This window comes from Notolepis coatsorum (genome assembly GCF_963971535.1).
Source record: "Notolepis coatsorum genome assembly, chromosome: 1".
Lineage (NCBI taxonomy): Eukaryota > Metazoa > Chordata > Actinopteri > Aulopiformes > Paralepididae > Notolepis > Notolepis coatsorum.
In genome coordinates this window covers 298,585,929-298,610,397 of record NC_140165.1, presented here as the reverse complement: position 1 = coordinate 298,610,397, position 24,469 = coordinate 298,585,929, and positions in this window count along the sequence as shown.

The window sequence follows — 24,469 nt, the reverse complement described above, 5'->3', positions numbered from 1 at the left end:
CCCCTTGTCCCAATGTGTGTTTTTGTAATGTAAGTAACTGTACGTGAAAAATAAAAAAAATAAAAAAAAAAACAAATAAAAAAAGAACTATAAACTATAAATTAGTTCATTTTTGAAACCATGAACTTTAGTTAAAAAAATGTATTATGAACTATGAACTGAACTAGTTAATTAAAAAAATTGTCAACTGTGAACTGAACTAGTTCATGTAGAAAGTGAACTTTCCCAACACTGCATATAGCTTATCAGGGTGTCCCATTTCACATATGTCCATTACGTCTTATATGATTGAACTGAACTGAACTGTATAATCCCACCTGCTACCCTGGCTTGTATGATGAGCCTTAGGAGTTTTTATTTGGCTGACAGATACTCATTCCAATCCTGACTTAATCACACTTCTTCAGATATCAAATCCCCATATATGAGAGATGACCAGAGTGATCATATTGACCATATAGTGAACATTATTGACCAGGCCCAGATTAAACATACAGTTGCGTTCACCTTTATGTAATATCCATGCAGCAGGTCAAACACACCATTGTGTTTCATGCCAGCTGTGTCTCAGAGGGCTTGCTTTCAACCCAAGCTAACACAATCAGAATGAGCAAATGTGCTTACCCAGGTGAAACCAGCATCTCTCCACCATCTGGCAGAGCGTGGTTCATGCCAGCAGGTAGTCCACACTAATTTATTAATTTCTGCTGTGGACACAGCCACCCATCACATGTTAGCCTAGCTTAGCACAATGAGTGGAAGTGGACATGACCGGTTAGCCTTCGGGAGAGGTGTTAGTTGGACAATGCCTAGGCTAACCGGTCATGTCCGCTTCCATTCATTGTGCTAAGCTAGGCTAACATGCAGCTGTTATGTTGGAATAATGTTGGAATGATCAGACAACACGTTGTTGCAGCTTAACAGTGTTTACTCAACTGAAGGCACATGCAAGGTAACGTACATCACAACATCAACGTCAACGTCACGTTCGGCCATATGCCGCAACGTGAATCTCAACACAATAACACGACACTGTAGTGTCATAGTAGTCAGAACACTGGTTAAAGTGCTGGCACTCGCTAGAGTACCAGACGTAACATTCCCCCCCCCCCTTCACTGAACCTAGGAGTGAAGTCATTCAGGTGCACGGGCCTGTTGCGCGCTCGGAGTGGGCGGGGCCCGGGCACTGCAACAGCCAATGGCGGAGGTCCCGCAGCCTCAGGCTGAGCCGCGGGTGCTGGGGCTGCAACATCATTGAATTGTCTGTCCTGCAGAGCTATAGCCGCAGGCACACCCTGTCCCAGGGCAGAGGGAGCCTGCACCCTGCGCAGTCGGCCAGCATGCCAACGTGTGCCATCAGCCAGCCTGAATGTAAGTAAGTAAGTAAGTAAGTAAGTAAGTAAAGTTTATTTATATAGCACTTTTCACAGAGACAACTCACAAAGTGCTTTACATACAGCAGAAATAAAAAATTTAAAGCAAGAACCATTCAAGAGATAAGAAACAGAACAAAAACACAATGCATCACAGAGAAAGAAAACAAAACAAAAACAAAAGACATATTTTATACCTGGAGGAGAAGCTCAAACATTACCCAAAGGCCTGTTTAAACAGTAATGTTTTTAGCTGATTTTTTAAAATGTCAACAGACGCTGCAGCTCTTAGGCCACGAGGAAGGGCATTCCAGAGTCTAGGCGCTACAGATTGAAAGGCTCTGTCACCTTTGGTGATCAACCTGGTGCGCGGAATGACCAACAGATCCTGGTCAGCTGTCCTCAGGGTCCTGCTGGGCACATTCTGGTGCCTGGCTCACCTCTGTATCAACAGAGTCAATCGATGGTTACAAATATGTACAGTCGTTCACCGATGACTACTCGAGCTAGGGCTGGGCGATATGACCAAAAACGTTATTGCGATAAAATTATAAAATTATTTTCATATAATTCGATATCGATAATTATCGTCGATATAATGTCTGTCAAGTTTAATTAACTTCTTATGCTGCTGCGAATGTCTCGAGTCGAGTTGATGTCGTCATCAGTCCGCGCACGTTAGCAGTTAGCCGACAAGCGGAATATCTCATGACAATGTAATAAATATGACACTAAAATACTCTCTTCCGCCACAATACATTGCAACGACGTCCACTGTATACCCACACTACTATAAACGTGGCCTCAGAATTCACGCCACACACATACTCGGCACGTAAATATATAAAACATCGCCGTGCAAGCTAGTTAACCTAGTAGCCAGCATGTTGCTACTAAGCGGTGTATTCCATGACAGTGTGCTAAATATAACACTAAAATACTCAGAATTCACGCCACACACATACTCGGCACGTAAATATATAAAACATCGCCGTGCAAGCTAATTAGCCTAGCAAGCCTTGTTGTTGAGTGAGTCCTACCTCTCTACCCAGAGGTGCAGCGCGGGTCTCCTTCGCTCTCGGCCATCTCCTTCACCGATTGGTTGTTAGTGCGTGCTCATATCCAAGCTTGGAAAATCGATATATCGAAACTTTGCGACCACGTTTCATGTTTATTTCGAGGAAATAATTTATCGCGATAGTTATCGTTATCGTTTTATCGCCCAGCCCTAACTCGAGCGCAGTGTTTGTATATTTTCTTAAAAAGAAAAGCGACACAATACAGGCTACGGAAAAGTTCCTAGCAGATACATCCCCATACGGGACAGTAAAGTGCATCAGGTCCGACAACGGAACAGAATTCACTAGTGGTGATTTTCAGACGCTGATGAGGAAAAATAAAATCAGACATCAAACATCCGCTCCATACTCCTCGTTCCAAAACGGAACCGCGGAGCGAAATTGGCGATCACTTTTTGAGATGGGGAGATGCATGATAGCTGAAAGCAGGCTACCAAAACAGTTATGGCACTATGCAGTACAAACAGCAGCTATGGTACGAAACAGATGTTTTAGCAGGCGCACAGGAAGACCCCTTACCAGATGCTGACAGGCAAAAAGCCAAATGTAGCCAAAATGCAGACGTTTGGCACTGTATGTTACTCGTACAAACAGGACAAGGGTAAACTTGACTCCAGGTGTGACGAGGGACATTTTGTAGGTTACGATAAAAACAGCCCGGCGTATTTGGTTTACAACCCAGATACAAACAAGGTACTCAAACACAGATTAGTGAAGTTTGTGAGTAAGGCAGCTGTGGAGAAACAGACACAAACAGGTGAGCCAGACCCAAACGATAGCTATGGCAGTGTGAGACAGCCTAGGACCAGTGAGGATACAGAGGAGGCCAATCAGAGCACAGAGGATGCTCAAGGACCAAGTGTACAGAGTGACAGTCAAAGGGCAGTGACAAGGTCTATGAACCAAAACCCAACACAAAGTGTGACAGAGGAGGAACCCAAGTATAGGAGGTATCCAAACAGAGACAGGAAGAAACCTAGTAGTTTACAGGACTTCGTAAGTAACGGAGACAATGATAATGATGGGGCTCATGCCACCATAGACTATTGCTACAGAGCAGTATGTGGCATACCACAGACGTTTGGGGAAGCTATGGGATCAGTTAACTCAGGCAAGTGGGTAAAAGCCATGGATGAGGAGATCCACTCGTTAAATGAGAACAAAACGTTTACATTGACAACCCTGCCAAAAGACAAAAAGGTAGTGGGGGGTAAATGGGTCTACGCCATCAAGAGTGATGTAAATGGAAGAGACAAATACAAAGCACGTTTTGTGGCTAAGGGTTACAGCCAGAAAATAGGAATAGATTACGGGGAAATGTTTTCACCCACAGCAAACTTGACAAGTGTCAGAGTAGTGCTTCAGAAAGCGGCAAGGGAGGACTTAGTCCTCCACCAGATGGACGTGAAAGCGGCATATTTACACGCTCCCATAGACTATGAAATATACATCAATCCACCAGAGGGTTATGAAGAGAAAGATGAAGGTCTAGTGTATAAAATAGAGAAATCACTCTATGGTCTTAAACAGTCGGAACTGGAATAGGATTCTACATGACTGTCTAACTGAGAGTGGATTCACACAAAACCCAGCCGACCATTGTGTTTATTCCCAAGAGACAAAAGAAGGGAACGTGATCATAATCATATGGGTCGATGACTTGATTATTGCAGCCAGCAATGATGAGAGACTGAGAGAGGTGAAAGAAATGCTGTCAGAAAAGTTTAAAATGAAAGATCTTGGAAGACTCAAACATTTTCTGGGTATTGATTTCAAACAATCCGAGGGATGTGTAACTATGTCACAGGAAAAATACACAAACAAGATACTAGAGCGTTTTGAGATGCAGAACTGTAGAATCAGAGAAACGCCCTGTGAACAAAAGTTAGAATACACAGAGGATGCAGTCAGGATGGAGGACGTCAGGCTATACAGAGGCGGTAGGAAGCCTCATATACCTGACTACTTGTACTAGACCAGACCTAAGTTTTGTGGTGAGTAGATTATCACAGTATTTCGCAGAGCCAACAGAGGAGCAGTGGGTTACTGTGAAACATGTACTAAGATATCTCAAAGGCACTGCAGACAAGGGGTTATGTTTCAGACAAAACCGCAGTGAGGTGTTAGGCATACAAGCCTACAGTGATGCAGACTGGGCGGCTGATACCAGCGATAGACGCAGTACCTAAGGATACTGTGTAAGTCTGAGCAAGAACAGCTCTCTAGTTTCCTGGAAAACTAAGAAGCAACCCACGGTTGCACTTTCCACTTGTGAGGCGGAATACATTGCCCTTACTACAACCATAGCAGAAGTTATATACCTAGAACAGCTTTTGAAAAGTATTGATGATTACAAGTACACACAGGCAGTGGTACATGAGGACAACCAGGGAACAATTGCTCTTGCCAAAAACCCTGTACACAGACAGAGGTGCAAGCATGTGGACATTAAATACCATTTTATCAGGTCTACGGTAAATGAGGGGAGAGTAACTCTGATATATTGTCCTACAGACGAAATGGTTGCTGATATTTTTACAAAACCTGTAACGAAGATGAAACTGGAGAAGTTTGGAAAGATCATTTTTGGAACTTGAAATGTGTTTAGACAGAGGTCCACATTTATTTTATGTTGTGTTTCTATTTTGCTTAAGATTGTAGCAACCTGAGTTCAAGTGGGGGTGTTATGAGATATGAATACATGTACTCAGAGGAATGTGCATTACCGAATGTATATATATATATATGCAGTACTTGTTTATATCACTAGGAAGAGCTGTAGCGCTATATTGAAAGGATGCACGTAATGACGTCATCATGTCATATATATATGACCGCATCAGCGGAGGTGTGTTCTCTTCTTCTCAGTCTATCAAGGTGTGTGTGTGCAGGTACATGCCTCAACAAGTTCTATGCCTATCTCACCAAATGACATGCGGTGAAGCTGTGCTTTCAATAAACAAGCTAAAGGCTAAAGATATCTCCTTGGACAACGTGTCTTTTCTTCTACATGAAAAGCAAGAGAAACTGCAAAGCTCAACAGGTTTGCTTTTAATGCACACCTGAAAGTTGATTATTGCAATGTGCCAACAATATAAAATAAAAGCATTCACAAATTTGGGGTGAAAATGTAAAATGGGAACTTAAAATGGCAGGATTCCACCAATGGCTCTACCACACTGATCCTGGTGAGTATTCTGCATTACACCCCATCATGCAATTCATTGTATTTCAATGTTCCAATGTTTTGCAGTCATTTGATTTAATATGTTTTAATTACCTATTGATATTCACTCCGTACCACCCAGGCTACAGCAACCCCCCCCCCCCCCCCCCCCCTAAAGGAATCCTCCTAAAGGAAACGCACGCCGCTGCATAGCAAATACTATGAGCGTGGTTTTATTATGTTTATTGTAATGAAAGGTGCTACAAGGTCTGTTGTCATTAATACCATAATCATGTTGAGCAGAACCACCACTAAGTGCTAACAGGATGGTAGAGCTGTGTTCCCGTTTTACACCACAGAACAGCAAATAAGAAAAGGTGGGGGGGGGGGACTCAACACTGCTGCTACAAATCACAATTGATACTATGCACACCACCTCCACAGGTGGAAAAAAGAAACGACAAAAGACACCATTATGCTTTATTATTTCCGCCAGGCGGCACGCCAGTACACTGTGTCTGTCTGTGTATCCACAGCAAATCTTGCAAACTACAGGGCTGATTTGGATGAAACATTGCACATACTGTAGGCTGACAGCAGAGCAAGGACCTGAATCCTCAAATATCTTTCAAATCGGGAAATACATTTCCATCATTATCCATTGAAATATTACATTCAGTATAAAGTTGCACCTTTTGCATGCCAGAGGGTGATACTACACAGCTCTCTGGCTCCTGTTCACCACATGCCATAGTGAAGTTTCAAGTTCAAGATTCAAGTTTCTTTAATAGTTGTCATACAGAAGTACAGAATACTTTTATACAAAATGCTTCTTACTGTTACGCTCCAGAGACTGTGCTAGACAAGATAAGTATGAAATAAAATAGTATAGCATGTAAAATAGAAGTAAAAATAGAGGTCACAGTGTTCAGTATAGACATATGTACAATGTTCGATGCAGAATAGAAGTAACTGAGTTACCATACAATATACAATATACTATGCAATGTACTAATATACAATACTATATAGTGCAAAGCAGAAATGGGATGAGGTACAATTTAGGTACAATTTACAGTAAGGTGTACGAGTTGTAGTGCAAATCTGTGATCTAAAGTGTGGAGAGTGGGTGCTGCAGTGTGTTGTTTGTTTAAAGTGAGTGTGTGCGTGTGGGTGTGTGTGCTGTGTGCATTTGATGGTTGTTGCATAGTGTTTATTGTTCGTTGAGCAGCCTGATGGCCTGGGGATAGAAGCTTCTTCTGAGTCTTTCTGTGCTCGCTTTAAGACTCCGGTATCGCTTGCCTGACCGCAGCAGTTCAAAGAGTTGTTCGGGTGGCTGGAGTCCTCGATGATTCTCTTAGCCTTACCCCTACACCGCTTGTTGTAAATGTTCTGGAGGGTGGGAAGCCCCCCTCCAATTGTGCGTTCGGCTGAACGTGTCACTCTTTGTAGTCTGGACGTATCACGTGAACGTATCACCGTTGATATACCTATGCATTAAAACATGTTTTCCCTAGCGAATTTACAAAATATTTAGCGTAACGGTTGGTCCTACTCAACGGAACGTCATAATGGCGGCCAGAAGGCACGATGGGACAGAGCGTGGAGAGGTTGATTTCTGATGCTCGTCCCGTTTTTGACCACCTGGTCCGTCCAGAGAGAACATAGGTCTCTCTGTTTGACTCCAATTATTTTGGAGCACACTTTCACAATGACCTTTTTTGACAAAGGGCTCTGTATTTTGCCATTCCATCTTTTCCTCCATCCCCATTCGGTCTTGTAAATTCCCTTCCTGGTCATTGCGCTGCCTACTGTTGGTCTGGGGAGGGTGTGTAGACTATCACATGCCTCCTCCAAAATGATGTGGAGTCGCCAGCCGCTTCTTTTCACCTGACTGTGAAGAACATAATGCATGCAGAGGTTCAAACTATTTCCCCCAGATCCCCTCCCTGCTGAACAGGCACCCCGACTGACCAGTAGGAGTCGCTATTGCAACAACCAGGACTCATACCCCACTGGCTTCCCACCCGTGAACACTGCCAATTGTGTTCGTAGGGGCGACTGACCAAGCCGGAGGTACCTCTGACAGCTGGATCCAAACCCAGAGTCTCTGCGATGGTAGGCGAGTGCTTAGACCTCTATGCTACCCAGCCGCTCTAATTGGTCTATTTATAACCAATTTAGATCAATAACATGCTTAACATCTGTTTAAATATATTACAGTATGTATAGAAACAGGAGCCTGTTACAGCCCCACTCCACCGCTGGTCTGACATCTACTGTACTATTATACAGGGCTCATAGGTGCTGTGAGGCTCCACTGGCTTGCATGAGTCACATTGTCTCACCACTACTAACCTACAGGACACTGCATTGGCATAGAAGGACAGCTCTCTGCTGATGTAATCAGTCAATGAGGCCAGATATACCGCATTTATCTTTCCTGATTGTCAAAAGGAGGCTGTTACCCAACTTGCCAGATGAGGTGCTACTAGGGCTGGGCGATATGGCCTAAATATGATATCACGATATTTTCTGACCTTTCGGCGATACACGATACGCATCACGATGTTTTTCTTTTTTTCCCCAAAATTCATTATGAGGCTTACCAAGACAGTATTTGAGTTTGCAAGCTAACATTAAAGACAAAATAAAATACCCATGCATTTAGCATTTTTATATTATATATTAGATTTAGATTATTGGATTATTAGATTATATATTGCATATATTTAGCAATGAGATATTATATGATTTAGATATGAAATATGATGAATTGAAAATGGGGGACCCTGATGTAAACAAGACGAAAGTCTTTCTCTGGTCTGCATCCTCCAGTCCGCTGTTGACTGTTGTTGTATTGAGCTGTACTGTATTATTTGTACCCATGCTGCAATCTTTTAATAACGTTCTCATTCATTCAGTCGGCAAACATAATCATTTTGATTGACAGTCGCGTCTGCCAATTACGTCACATCGCTTGCACCCGCCCTGCTGTTCTTAGCACCAATCGGAAAGCGCGTATTTATTTTTTACTTCCGCCATTGGAGAGCTCAATGACAATAACAATGGCAGCTCGCCGCGGCCGACGTTTAGCTTTTAGCTCCGCAGAAGGACTAAACGACTGGAGGCATAATGATTTTACTTCAACGGATGTTATAATAAAAGCCTTTCCATACATCTGTCTGATTGAAAACGTTATTAACAGACCGCAGAATGGGCACAACTGAGTCAGCACGGGCTGAGATATGAACGAGCTTGCTATATCTAGGTCGACCTCGGTCGGCACTATGTAAATACGCTGATGTTATTGAAAGTGTAACTATATAGAGACCTCTGAACAGGTCCTGCATTATTATTATTATAACGTTAATGCCACAAAACGAATGCCTTTGTTATCATAAGTAGTCACTTTTGATGCAGTAGTGTGTGTGTGGGGCGGCGCTGTTCAAAAGTGTCAACGTGTGGACCAGATTGACGCGACACAAGCCTCTTGGGCAAAACATCACGATATCCACGATACGTTTAAAAAGTGTATCGTTAATGAACTGTACCCGATATTTATATAATATCGTCATATCGCCCAGCCCTAGGTGCTAGGCTAAACAACGGCTGTTCAGGCAGTCCTGGACTGATTTTCAGGACTCGTGACTCGACTTGGACTTGAGCACTGATGACTCGGACTTGGACTCGAGCATTGACTGCATTCGGACTCGGAGGATGCAGACAAGGATTTGTTAATTGATAAATACAGTAATTTCTTTTGTAATAGGCCCTAATCATTTGGCATAAGATATTGATGGCTAGTGCATTTGTTTGGCTATTGTGTCACAAAGTAAATAAACTCCTGTTGAAATGGTGACAGCTGTGTTATTTATGTTTAATGTAGACCTTTTTTTATTTGTATGTCAGCTCTTTGACTGCCAGAGTGGAATGGACTCAAACCTTGATGACTTTGACTCGGACTAGGGTAATGGGGACTCGACTCAGGCTCTTCTTTGGTGACTCAGACTTGGACTCAGACTCGAACACGAGACTCGACTCAGGTTCGAGATTTAGTGACTCGACTACAACACTGCCTTCAGGTAACATCTCCCCGTCGTCCTCATATTGTCGCCATCTTGTCTTCATTCCACAGGTTCCTCTCTCTGCTCTCTCAGTCTTCCCCATTCCTCTTCTCCTTCAACATTGGAAAGTCATTCATAATAATTCCATTGTAGTATTTGCTTAAAGGGTCTCCTCTAGGCCTACCCCTTTGTCAGCTTGGCTCTTGACATACAGATGCACGTCATTGTGACAACCTCCTGACATGCCGTGTCGCTGGGCTGGCTGATCTATGTCTCTCTCTCTCTCTGGTGAGCTAGTAGAGATTAGAGCTGATCTTTGTCTCTCTGGTGAGTTAGTAGAGATTAGAGCTGATCTTTGTCTCTCTCTCTCTGGTGAGCTAGTAGAGATTAGAGCTGATCTTTGTCTCTCTGGTGAGCTAGTAGAGATTAGAGCTGATCTTTGTCTCTCTCTCTCTCTCTCTGGTGAGCTAGTAGAGATTAGAGCTGATCTTTGTCTCTCTCTCTCTCTCTGGTGAGCTAGTAGAGATTAGAGCTGATCTTTGTCTCTCTCTCTCTCTCTGGTGAGCGAGTAGAGATTAGAGCTGATCTTTGTCTCTCTCTCTGGTGAGCTAGTAGAGATTAGAGCTGATCTTTGTCTCTCTCTGGTGAGCTAGTAGAGATTAGAGCTGATCTTTGTCTCTCTCTCTGGTGAGCTAGTAGAGATTAGAGCTGATATTTGTCTCTCTCTCTCTGGTGAGCTAGTAGAGATTAGAGCTGATCTTTGTCTCTCTCTCTGGTGAGCTAGTAGAGATTAGAGCTGATCTTTGTCTCTCTCTCTCTCTGGTGAGCTAGTAGAGATTAGAGCTGATCTTTGTCTCTCTCTCTCTCTGGTGAGCGAGTAGAGATTAGAGCTGATCTTTGTCTCTCTCTCTGGTGAGCTAGTAGAGATTAGAGCTGATCTTTGTCTCTCTATCTGGTGAGCGAGTAGAGATTAGAGCTGATCTTTGTCCCTCTCTCTGGTGAGCTAGTAGAGATTAGAGCTGATCTTTGTCTCTCTCTCTCTCTGGTGAGCTAGTAGAGATTAGAGCTGATCTTTCTCTCTCTCTCTCTCTCTCTGGTGAGCTAGTAGAGATTAGAGCTGATCTTTGTCTCTCTCTCTGGTGAGCTAGTAGAGATTAGAGCTGATCTTTGTCTCTCTCTCTCTCTGGTGAGATAGTAGAGATTAGAGCTGATCTTTGTCTCTCTCTCTGGTGAGCTAGTAGAGATTAGAGCTGATCTTTGTCTCTCTCTCTCTGGTGAGCTAGTAGAGATTAGAGCTGATCTTTGTCTCTCTCTCTGGTGAGCTAGTAGAGATTAGAGCTGATCTTTGTCTCTCTCTCTCTGGTGAGCTAGTAGAGATTAGAGCTGATCTTTGTCTCTCTCTCTCTCTCTGGTGAGCTAGTAGAGATTAGAGCTGATCTTTGTCTCTCTCTCTCTGGTGAGCTAGTAGAGATTAGAGCTGATCTTTGTCTCTCTCTCTGGTGAGCTAGTAGAGATTAGAGCTGATCTTTGTCTCTCTCTCTCTCTGGTGAGCGAGTAGAGATTAGAGCTCATCTTTGTCTCTCTCTCTCTGGTGAGCTAGTAGAGATTAGAGCTGATCTTTGTCTCTCTCTCTCTGGTGAGCTAGTAGAGATTAGAGCTGATCTTTGTCTCTCTCTCTGGTGAGCTAGTAGAGATTAGAGCTGATCTTTGTCTCTCTCTGGTGAGCTAGTAGAGATTAGAGCTGATCTTTGTCTCTCTCTCTCTGGTGAGCTAGTAGAGATTAGAGCTGATCTTTGTCTCTCTCTCTCTGGTGAGCGAGTAGAGATTAGAGCTGATCTTTGTCTCTCTCTCTCTGGTGAGCTAGTAGAGATTAGAGCTGATCTTTGTCACTCTCTCTCTGGTGAGCGAGTAGAGATTAGAGCTGATCTTTGTCTCTCTCTCTGGTGAGCGAGTAGAGATTAGAGCTGATCTTTGTCTCTCTCTGGTGAGCTAGTAGAGATTAGAGCTGATCTTTGTCTCTCTCTCTCTGGTGAGCTAGTAGAGATTAGAGCTGATCTTTGTCTCTCTCTCTGGTGAGCGAGTAGAGATTAGAGCTGATCTTTGTCTCTCTCTCTGGTGAGCAAGTAGAGATTAGAGCTGATCTTTGTCTCTCTCTGGTGAGCTAGTAGAGATTAGAGCTGATCTTTGTCTCTCTCTCTGGTGAGCTAGTAGAGATTAGAGCTGATCTTTGTCTCTCTCCGGTGAGCGAGTAGAGATTAGAGCTGATCTTTGTCTCTCTCTCTGGTGAGCTAGTAGAGATTAGAGCTGATCTTTGTCTCTCTCTCTCTCTGGTGAGCGAGTAGAGATTAGAGCTGATCTTTGTCTCTCTCTCTGGTGAACGAGTAGAGATTAGAGCTGATCTTTGTCTCTCTCTCTGGTGAGCTAGTAGAGATTAGAGCTGATCTTTGTCTCTCTCTCTGGTGAGCTAGTAGAGATTAGAGCTGATCTTTGTCTCTCTCTCTCTGGTGAGCTAGTAGAGATTAGAGCTGATCTTTGTCTCTCTCTCTGGTGAGCTAGTAGAGATTAGAGCTGATCTTTGTCTCTCTCTCTCTCTCTCTGGTGAGCTAGTAGAGATTAGAGCTGATCTTTGTCTCTCTCTCTGGTGAGCTAGTAGAGATTAGAGCTGATCTTTGTCTCTCTCTCTCTCTCTCTCTGGTGAGCTAGTAGAGATTAGAGCTGATCTTTGTCTCTCTCTCTGGTGAGATAGTAGAGATTAGAGCTGATCTTTGACTCTCTGGTGAGCTAGTAGAGATTAGAGCTGATCTTTGTCTCTCTGGTGAGCGAGTAGAGATTAGAGCTGATCTTTGTCTCTCTCTCTGGTGAGATAGTAGAGATTAGAGCTGATCTTTGACTCTCTGGTGAGCTAGTAGAGATTAGAGCTGATCTTTGTCTCTCTGGTGAGCGAGTAGAGATTAGATCTGATCTTTGTCTCAGGTGAGCTAGTAGAGATTAGAGCTGAAACGATTCCTTGAGTAAAGCAAACAAATCATCGATCATCAAATCAGTTTAGCATTTAACGTAAATCTATAATGTTATGATTGCTAGTTGACATTATGGCTGGTTAAGAACGTAATTCAATATGGTGGCTAGTTATTATGTTAAGATATCCAAGTTATCTATGTTGCTCAATCGATTACTCGATTCATCAATGGGATAACAGGTAGAATACTCGATTACTAAAATAATCGATAGCTGCAGCCCTAGTAGAGATGACGGTGGGCTTGGCAGAGATAAGGGAAAGGCATTGAGGGGAAAGGCGCTGAAAGATTATTACTGTGTTAAAATAGTGGTGCCTCACCCCCAAGTCACAGACATCCAGTATCTTATACGACCTGCCCCTATGTTCTGTACAATGCAGTTAATCATTTGAATCCACGGCTGCTGATTTGTAGCTGCTGTCGTGGAAGAAAGGAAACGGTTTCAACAAAGCGAGCCCTGTACTTGTGTCATACTAGGTCAAATTAATTCCTTTCTCGAAGAAAACAACATCTTAGAAGAATTTCAATCGGGATTCAGAAAATATCATAGGACTGAAACTGCCCTCACCAAAATAATCAGTGACCTCAGACTAAACTCTGATGAGAATAAGGTCTCCATCCTTATCCTGCTAGATCTCAGTGCAGCATTCGATACAATCGATCACAATATTCTAATCAATCGCCTTGAAAACCTTGAAAATGTGCTAAACTGGTTTAAAACATACATCAGAAGGAGGCAATTCTATGTTAAACTAGGAGGCCACATGTCTGAGATATATGACAACAACTATGGAGTTGCACAAGGGAGTTGCTTACGTCCTTTACTCTTTTCCCTTTACATGTTACCGCTGGGTGATATCATCAGAGAACATAATGTAGGTTCCCATAGCTATGCGGATGATACACAACTGTACATATCTGCTGAACCAAATGATACAGCTATTAACTCCATCCAATAAATGGATGAGTAAGAACTTCCTGAAACTAAACGAGAACAAAACTGAAATTCTAATTATCGGCCCCAAAACAAACAAAATAAACATTAATAAAGAACCTGGGAGGACTAACTAACCTTACTGTCATGCACTTGTCCTAATAAACTAACCTACACTGTAGCACGCAACACTTTGATGAACATTGTTACTCAGCTGATGTTGTACCCTTCCTGATGACTTGTCGTACAGAACTTGTAAGTCGCTTTGGATAAAAGCGTCAGCTAAATGACTAAATGTAAATGTAAATGTAACCCCTTGGATCAAATCTGAGGTCACAAGTCTCGGGGGTTATCATAGATTCAGAACTGAACTTCAATTCTCATATTAACAAAGTGACCAAAACATTGTTCTTCCATCTCAGAAATATGGCAATTTTTTTTTTTTTATCAAAACGATGCTGAGAAGCTAATTCATGCATTCATATCTAGCCTGTTAGACTACTGCAGTGATGCCAGTAACGCGTTACTAAGTAACGCGTTATTGTAATCTGATTACTTTCCCCCGAAAATAGTAATCTCAAGTTCAAGTTCAAGTTCAAGTTCTTTAATAGTTGTCATACAGAAGTACAGAATACTTTCATACAAAATGCTTCTTACTGTTACGCTCCAGAGACTGTGCTAGACAAGATAGTATCAAATAACATAATAACATAATATAGCATGAATTTAGAAGAAGAAAATGAGGTCACAGTGTTCGGTATAGACATATGTACAATGTTCTGAGTTACCATATAATATACAATACACAATACTATGCAGTGTACTAATGTACAGTACTATCTAGTGCAAAGCAGAAATGGGATGAGGTACAATTTTAGGTACAATTTACAGTAAGGTGTACGAGTTGTAGTGCAATCCTTCATCCATAAATATAAAGTGTGGGGAGTGGGTGCTACAGTGTGTTTGTTTAAAGTGGGTGTGTGCTATAAAGTGTGTGGAGTGGGTGCTACAGTGTGTTTGTTTAAAGTGAGTGTGTGCGTGTGGATGTGTGTGCTATGTGTGTTTGGTGGTTGTTGTTGTGTAGTGTTCATTCATTGTTCGTTTAGCAGCCTGATGGCCTGGGGATAGAAGCTACTTCTGAGTCTTTCTGTGCTCGCCTTGAGACTCCTGTATCGCTTGCCTGACGGCAGCAGTTCAAAGAGGCAGTTGTTCGGGTGGCTCGAGTCCTTAATAATTCTCTTAGCCTTCCCCTTGCAACGCTTGTAGTAAATGTTCTGGAGGGTGGGGAGCCCCCCTCCAATTGTGCGTTCGGCTGAACGTGTCACTCTTTGTAGTCTGCTTTGGTCTTTTGCAGTGCTATTCCCAAACCAGGAGGTGATGTTGCCGGTCAAGATGCTCTCTATTGTACATGAGTAGAAGTTCTTAAGGATCTTCTGGCTGACTTGGAACTTCCTTAGGCGCCTGAGGAAGTAGAGGCGTTGTCGTGCCTTCTTCACCACACTGTTAATGTGTGTGGTCCATGTCAAGTCCTCGGATATGTAGGCTCCGAGGTACTTGAAGCTGTTGACTCTCTCAACCGGTGCCCCGTCGATGCTGAGGGGGCTGTAGTCCTTGACCCCCGACCTCCTGAAGTCCACAATCATCTCCTTTGTTTTGCTGACGTTCAGGGAGAGGCTGTTTTCCTGGCACCATCCCGCCAGGACCTTGACCTCTTCCAGGTAGGCCCTCTCGTCGTTGGCAGAGATCAGGCCCACCACCACTGTGTCGTCAGCAAATTTGACGATTGTATTGCTACTCCGCTGAGCCACACAGTCGTGTGTGTACAGGGAGTAGAGGAGGGGACTCAGAACACAGCCCTGGGGGGCCCCTATGTTGAGGGTGATGGATGAGGAGGTGCAGTTGCCTGCTCTCACCACCTGGGGTCTGCCAGTCAGGAAGTCCAAGACCCACTGGCAGAGGTCATAGCCCAAGCCCAGGTCCCTGAGCTTGGCTATGAGTATGGAGGGGACTATGGTATTGAATGCCGAGCTGTAGTCGATGAATAGCATTCTCACATAGTCCCCTAACGCGTTAATCTTTAAAAGCCAGTAATCTGATTGCAGTTACTTGTCCAAGTGGCTGTGCATTACTATTTCGTTACTATCTCATCACAAATTCATAATGCAGGCGGAATGCAGTATTTTATTTCGTTTTCGACAGTCAAAAATACATTTTGAGCTGTTTTTCTTATTTGGGAGTGACGTGGTGTGGCAGTGAAAGGGTTAAATACAAGAATGTGTCCCGCGGCGTGACTGGTCCCTCTGTCTGTGAGTGACTCTGCTTTGGTCCAATCACATTCCCCATCCACAGTCTGCGAATCAGAGGCAGAGTAGGGCGGGTCTTCACAGCACGTCATGTGACATATGCGCCAATCGTGTGACAGCAGGGCTCCGTCGTCGGAGAATTCCACCCCAAAACGCTTGGCAAAATTAAAAGTGAAACCGCAAGATGACTTTTGCGGTTTCTGTCCAGAATTCCACCCCAAAACGCTCGTCTAAACGTAGCCTCAGTCACTACTTCACGGCGGAGGAAACAAAATACTGTCTACCGCTAAAAACAGCACATCCAATTGCATTGAAAGCATCTGGAATCACAACACTAGCCGACGCTTCGACTAGGTACAGGAGGGTTGATGGTGGCAGAGCAAAAGCTCTTATTTGCCAGATTTACAGTTAATTTACATGTTAAAGAGAGACTGATTGTATGTTTATAGAGAGACATTTATAAAAACAATTTAATAGTTACAGTTGATATAATTGAATAGTTCAGCCTGCATTTGTTAGATGTGATACACTGGTTTTGTAAAACCACTGGCTGGCTGCTCTAATGCTGTGAGCATCATAGACTGTTGCTTTACCATACTTGATGGTACAGAAGCTGAAGCACTAGTTTAACAATTTACGTTATGTGCAGAGAAACAAGTTAAAAACAATTTATGCACTTTCAATAAAGCGTTTAAAAAAACTGTTGGGGGAACGACGACGACTTCGTAACCTAGTTACTTTCAAAGTAACTAAGTTACTCTGATAATCAAGTAATCAGTAAAGTAACTTAGATTACTTTTTAAAGGAGTAATCAGTAATCAGATTACTTTTACAAGTAATCTGTGGCATCACTGGACTACTGTAATGCACTTTTTACAGGTCTCCCTAAGAAAACCACAGAGAGGCTTCAGCTAATCCAAAACTCTGCAGCCCGACTGCTAACTGTACTTGTGTCATACACCCAGACAGGCTACATAGATGAAACACTCAGGGCGGGATCCATACTAACATAATTGGCAGTGTTAGCGGGTGGGAAACCCGGCGAGGGTGGGTCCTGGTCGTTGTAAACAGTGACTCCTACAGTTCGGTCGGGGCGCCTGCACAGCAAGGGAAGGATCTAGGAGAGGTAGTGTGACCTTCCACACGTTACACTCTCCCAGTGAGAGTCCGCGCTGCCAGGTGAAAGGAAGCGGTGGGCTGGGTACACATGTGTCGGAGGAAGCATGTGATAGTCTCCGCCCTCCCGGACCGACGGTAGGGGGTAGAGTGCGCAACGACCAGGAAGGGGATTGGGAATTGGCATGACAACTAACATTGGGATGGGAGAAAAAACGGAAAAAGAAGGGGGGAAAAGATAATTCAAAGAAGAAGAAAAAAACATACATTTATAAACTACTGATAAAGAACACAACAAACCATGCATTTCAAATGTATATGAAATGTATTTATTTAATTATAAAAGTACATCACAGCAATAATCAATTGTAATGTTATGTTGCTCACCACCTCATAACATATGTACATACAATTTTGTAACACTTTTAAAAACAAACATGTTCTACTCTCCTTTCTATTTCTCACCCCTTTTTCAACTCTCCATTTCTTACCCCCTCCCTCTGTCCCTCAACCTTAAACCCCAACATTGAGCAACATTCTGATTAATTTGTACTGACTTATTTAAAAATTCTACTGACCTGACATGCTAGAAGGGGTATAATATTTAATCTATGGCACAATGAAATCTAATGAGAGGTATGTGGCTGGTTGATGTTTTCAACCAGCAGATCTATTCTGGGCTTGGTTTTTGAAAGTGCTATTAAGGTCATGCTGAGCATTTAGTCTGTTTCTGTATTTGTTTTTCAGGTATGCCAGAGTAGAAAACCCAGATTCACATAAGTATGTGGTGCCAAACTGAATCAACACATCTACAGCTTAAATTTTTTTTAATTGGCGACCCAATAAAAACGGGTCTGCGACCCAGAGTTTGGGAAACACTGTGTTAAAGGAACACGCCAACTTTTTGGGAAATTAGCTTATTTGTCATCTACCCTGGAGTTAGACAAGCAGATACAGATACATACCCTTTTCTTCTCTGTGCATGCATTAGGCTTAGGGAACAGCCGCACTGTTAGCATAGCTTAGCGTAATTCTCTGGAAGTAGGTGTGCCAGTGTAGCAGTCACGAAATACACTCCAAATACAACTCCAAAACGTTCCTGTAAACATGTTGTGACCTGTGTATTTACCATGTGAAGAAAAAAATAGACATTTTCGTTTTCTAAGCAGATATTATACTATTATATTATATGTTTTGTCGGACCACTGCTGCCTGGGCAGAGAAGAAAAGGGTATGTATCTGCTTGTCTAACTCCAGGGTAGATGGCAAATAAGCTAATTTCCCAAAAAGTTGGCGTGTTCCTTTAAGCCCTTAGATTCTGTATATCACTCCGCCCTCAGATTTATCGCCAGTGATAGTTATAGTACTCACCACTGTATCCTGTACAACAAGGTTGGGTGGTCTTCTCTGGCAGAGAGACGTGATTTGCACTGGCATCGGTTTCTATATATAGCCACTGTTGGGATATTTTCCCCCTTATCACTTCATTATTGGGCTGGACCTCTGGACCTTATCATACTCGCTCCAATGATTGGCTTACGCTTCAAACCCCCAGAGTTTGCACTGAATTTAGGGAATCTGCTTCTAGATTATCTGCCCCCGACATGTGGAACATCCTACAATGAATTTTTAAACTCAATATATTAGTATCCAATGGTCAGTTTAAACAACCAGTTTAAACAACCAGGCTGGATAAGCTGGTCAGGAAGGCCAGCAGCGTGGTTGGGGTGGAGCTGGACTCTCTAGCGAGGGTGGCGGAGAGGAGGAGCCTCGCTAAGCTCCAGGCCATCAGGGAAAACCCCACCCACCCACTATACACAGACTTGGCTGACAGGAGGAGCATGTTCAGTGCTAGGCTCACACTACCCAAATGCAGCACTGAACGGCACAGGAAGTCCTTCATTCCAACAGCCATCAGACTATATAATGCATCACTGTGCCTCACTGCATCACTGAGCACAGAGCGGCAGCTCATTAGTGGCAGGAGGACGCGACTAGCGGCCTCCAGGCTCCACAACAGAGGGCAGCGACGGCTGCCAGACATAGATCTAGGTCTTATTGGAACCCAAGGAGGACAATACACTACCTAAAGCATACTGCACCTTGTGACACTGTGAATACTGGAATATATATTTCATATTTCATTTAGTTAGATTTAAATTATAATTATATTGACCAAATTGTTTACCCCATGCTCAGTATGCTCAGTATATTCTTACTGTATTTATTTCTGTATATTTTATTTCATTTCATTTGATCCTATTTTATTTTACTCTACTCTTATCCTAGGCAACTTGATTTGATTTGTGTTATCATTCTAAATTGTGACCTGTCCTGTCTAAATGTTTAAATGTGAGCGATTTGCAGTGTCTAATTTCCCACGGGATATTCTATTCTATTCTATTCTAAATGAATAACAAACCATTTCACCCCAGCCTGCAGTTGCTTTTAATTGTTTAATTGATAGATTTCTTTGGTTTTTGTGTATTATTATATATGTGTAACATCATTGTAAACGAGGGCTTGCCCTCAATGATCTATTGAGACAAACTAAGTCTAATGAATGTGATAATTATGTGGAAGCAAAGTTTCACATGTGATACTATGACAATTGTGTGAAATGTGAAATCTCCAGGTACAGCGTAGAGGTAAAAGCACTCGTCTACCACCGCACAGACCCGGGTTCAATTCCCGGTAGCGGTACTTCCGGCGTGGTCAGATGTTCCAAAGAACATAATTGCCAGTGTTCGCGAGTGGGGAGCCATTGAGGGTATGAGTCCTGGTCGTTGCAACAGCGACTCATACTGGTTGTGGGGGGCCTGTTCAGCAGGAAGCAGATATAAGGGAAATGGTGAGAACCTCAGCAAGCATTATGCTCTCAGTAAAACTCCTCATTGGCAAGTGAAAAGAAGTCATCTTCTACAAGTTACCAAAGACATTTCAAAACAACTGGAGAAACGCCTTGTGGCTCCCTCCTCCCCCTCAACGCGAAAATACCAAAATGAGAGCAACACGCCAATAATAGTTTTATCTCGATTATCTTGTTTTCGTGATCGTGGGAGGCCACGGTCGTAATTGAAATTGAAACTCGATGAACCGGCCCGGCGGCCCTAACAACCACCTCCTCCGCCTCTGTCTCAGAACCAGGGGAAAGTATCACCATCCCTGTCAGCGGGCAGATGTACTGTAACACTGTCATTCAAGAGTGACAGAGGATCCGAATAACCTACAGTGAACGTGTTTCAGACCCTTGGCCCCTGTGTGACATGTAGGAGGGGAACGCGGCTGCTGGTGCGTGATGCATGAGCCGCTCAGAGTCATTCCTCATGCCAAGCCAGGGGCTACACATGCACATCACTGTTGGCTTTGGACCTGTGATGTGAGGAAGTGTAAGAAAATGTCAAAATATTGATTCCATCACCGGCACGGCCCCCAAAACCGACGAGGACGATGATGCATCATGTTTCACAGCTTTGTATCGTAAATAGTTGTACGGGTAGCACCGGTAATATTTGATATCACCTGAATACATCTTCAATCATAGCCTTGTTCATTCAGGCTATACACAGTAGAAGGATTTAAACTGCTTAGATTCCGTTGCTCAGAGGCAGAAGCATGGATTCAGAGATTTGAGATTTAGATTTACAAACATAAACACTGTCAAATTGTGTGGATGTGACCATTTTCCATATTTTCATACGGAGCAGAGGCATGGACGCTGAATGAAGAGGCAAAGAGGATGATAGACTCTTTTGAAATGTGGACGCTGAGGAAGATGCTGAAGATAACATGGAATTGATTGATTGATTTTATTGTGGATTAGAGACATCATCCAAGGGATAAAAACATGATAAAATGCAAGCACTTATTTCCATCATGGTCCCCGGTATTAAAAAACAGGACATACATCAACATAAAACAACATCATAAAACATTAAGATACAATATGCATATACAGTTGAAGATAAAAGAATAATAAATAAATATGCTACCCTCTCTCTCCTATGCCAATAGCCATGATCGTACATGCTTTTTGAAGCCAGTTAACCGGGGGCCTGTTTAATGCTGCTGGGCAGGCTGTTCCACAGAGTAAAGGAAGGTCTGCTGGCCGTACGAAATGAGTTTAGGGATGCTCGATGTTGGCTTTTTTACCGATACCGATATACCGATATTGTCCAACTCTTAATTTCCGATACCGATATCAACCGATACCGATATATGCAGGGTTTCCCCCCCCCCCCCCCCCCCCCCCCCCCCAAAAAACGGAATAATTTCAGGTAATTAACATTACTTATCTCTTGTTTTTTTTGTTCTTACTTACTTGCCTGGGTAAATAAAGATTATAGAAATGTAAAAGAAAAAAAATATATATATATATTTTTATACCGATACCGATATTTTCCGATATCACATTTTAATGCCAATATCGGCTGATAATATCGGTAGGCCGATAATATCGGACATCCCTAGTTTAAATCTAAATGGAACTATGTTTGTGTCTCTACCTCTGATTTCATGGCTATGGTTGTTTTTTCATATTGAAAGTAATTTTGAAGGTAGTTGGCACCTCCCCTTTATAAATATAGGCATAGCTTTATCATTGATACTCTTTTGTCCACCCTGAGCCACCCCAGGCTGTTGAAGTGGGGCTGGTCTAAGTGAGTACGAGTGGGGAGCTGCAGGACTATCCTAACTAGCTTGTTCTGGGCAGTTTGAAGTCTATTTCTCAAGTTGCTGGGGGCACTGTCATACAAGCAAGCATAGTCAAAATGACACTGAACCAGTGCCCTGCAAGTGCTCTAAGAGCTTTCCTGTCCAGGTATTTTGAGTTTCTAGCTAGGAATTTTATTCTGTTGTTGACCATGGCTATTACTTGATAAGATCAAGAATGAGGAGGTACTGAGAAGAGCGGGTATGCAAGGAGGACAGCTGCTGGAGGTTGAAAACGAGAAAGATGGAGTTGTGCGGGAACATGCTGAGAAGATCCAGCGGGGAGATGTTCAAGAATGTGGTGATGGGGAAGGTGGATGGAAAGAGAGTAAGTGGAAGACCAAGAAGTGGCTGGGTAGACGACGTGTGTGATTGGAGCAGAGTGAAGAAGAAGTGGGACAGAATGGGTTGGAGAGTGATAGGCAACCTTCGGAACGAAGCCACCTGATGATGATGACGATTAGCCTACATTGGAGGGAGGGGGGGTATTTGGATCAACTTGATTTATCCCAGATTTACTTAATGTGTGTGTATAAACCTCATGTTAATCCCATCATGGAACCTATGTAGGCTAAATAGTTTTTTAATTTCAGTGCACGATCCGTCTACTCCCTCATTTATCCACAAAATGGTTACCGCCACAAGCCCAAACCTGCTTCCTCAAATAGTTTCTCTTTCAACTTGCGCGTGCGTCGGTTTCATACACGGAGTGTGTGTTCTATTTATACATCTAGCGCATGGTACCGCGTCGGAGCGCCGTTGCTGTTCCTCTGAAAAGCCTTCATTTTCCGAGTTGTAGAAACCGGACAAAGCCTGTCATGTTGTCACCGATAGAGAGACAAACACAGAGACGGACCGGAAGGCAATATTTGTGGCTTTTAACATATGGGGAAAAAAGATGTAAAGGGTTACAAAAGTGCTGTAGCTAGGGATGGGTACCTTTCACATTTGAACGATACCGGTCCCGGTACCTGTGAATCGATACCGGTACCCAACGGTACCTTTTTCTGTACTTTAGTCTCAAGAAATTTTATTTACCTACCTCAGTCGTAAAAATAAAAAATCCAAACTTCAAATAACTACAATTTCGACAGATTTCGGCTTGTCATTGCTCCGACTGCTTTGTTGTTGAATCAAGTCAAATCCTAGGTAAGCATATATTGTGCGTGTGAACGTTGACATAAAAAAATTAAATAAAAATGTAATACATTTTTTTATTTTCTTTTGGTTTCTCACTTGATTCGATACTCGGTAGTACCGACGTGTTTTGGTTCGGTACCTCAAAAGTACCGAATTCGGTACCCATCCCTAGCTGTAGCGGGGGGGGGGGTTGACAGATCTTCCACATTCCCTCGCGGTGTTGTGGGCCAGCAGGCCTGGATAGCCGGGGAGCTCCCGGTGGCTTACGGACTACAGCCCCAAGAATGGCACCATAATCAATAGCTTCCTAGGCCACTTGTTAAGAATGCTATTTCCATCTCGGAGTCGCTGAGAGGGCCCGGCACAGGCAGAGGGGGGGGGGGGGGGGGGGGGGCACATATCATTCTCTCCAAGCGACCGGTGGGATGAAAAATAGCAGTCCGCTGTCACCGACCGATATTGATTATGAGTGAAAATGTGATCATTTTGTATTAACTTGCCCCTCAGAGCTCCATTCTGTCAGGTTTGCCGGCGGAAATTGATGCTTCCGCGCCGCGCGTTAAGAAAAATACGGGCCCGCTGCTCGTTTCGCCCTCCAGACAAAGAGGTGTGTGCCAATCACGGGAGCGCTATGGCCTTCAGAGGAGAGCGTGATCATATGAATTAGATTAAAGTCATTATTTAACAGCCCCCCCCCCCCCCTCCTTTAAGGATATTTATTATTGCCCCTGACACCACTCTAATGAAGCCCCCGGACGTGGCATTTTAAATATCAATTCCTGATGATTAGAGTTGTCATTGTCGAAAGAGAGAGAGAGAGCGAGAGAGAGAGAGAGAGAGAGAGAGAGAGAGAGAGAGAGAGAGAGAGAGAGTGAGAATGAGGGAGGGTCCATTACAGCCTAGTTGAATGCCTTGTTCTTGTGAAAAGGTCTGGTTCATTCATTATAACCGTCTTGAAGAAGAAGACAACAATTTAAATGAACATTGAGGGATTCTGGGCCGGTGGAGCCGAACTACATATGAATTTCATAGAGTTTTGTGTCATGATACATCCTTTATTCTAATGTAGGCGTAGCCTAGTGCAAAACACACAGAGGCCCTCAGGTAGACACACACACTCTCACACACATACACACTCTCTCTCTCACTGGCACTCGCATGCATGTACACACATGCACGTGCAAGCATAAACACACTCTCTCACACACACACACACACACACACACACACACACACACACACACACACACACACACACACACACCATCTCTCACTCGCATTCATGTACACACGCACACGAATGTGCATGTACACATGCAAAGCACAAACACACACACATACACACTGTGTCTTACTAGCACTCGCATGCACACACACACAAACCCACATTGGTAGTCTGACTTTTCACTGTTGAAGGGAACTCACATGCAAGTATACATGCTCATACACAAACATACGCACACTCTCTATCCCTCCTATGCACTAGGGATGGGCGTGAGTAATCGATTAATCTATTACTCGCAGCTATGAGAACTCTATCTTAAATTATTACAAATTTTTATGA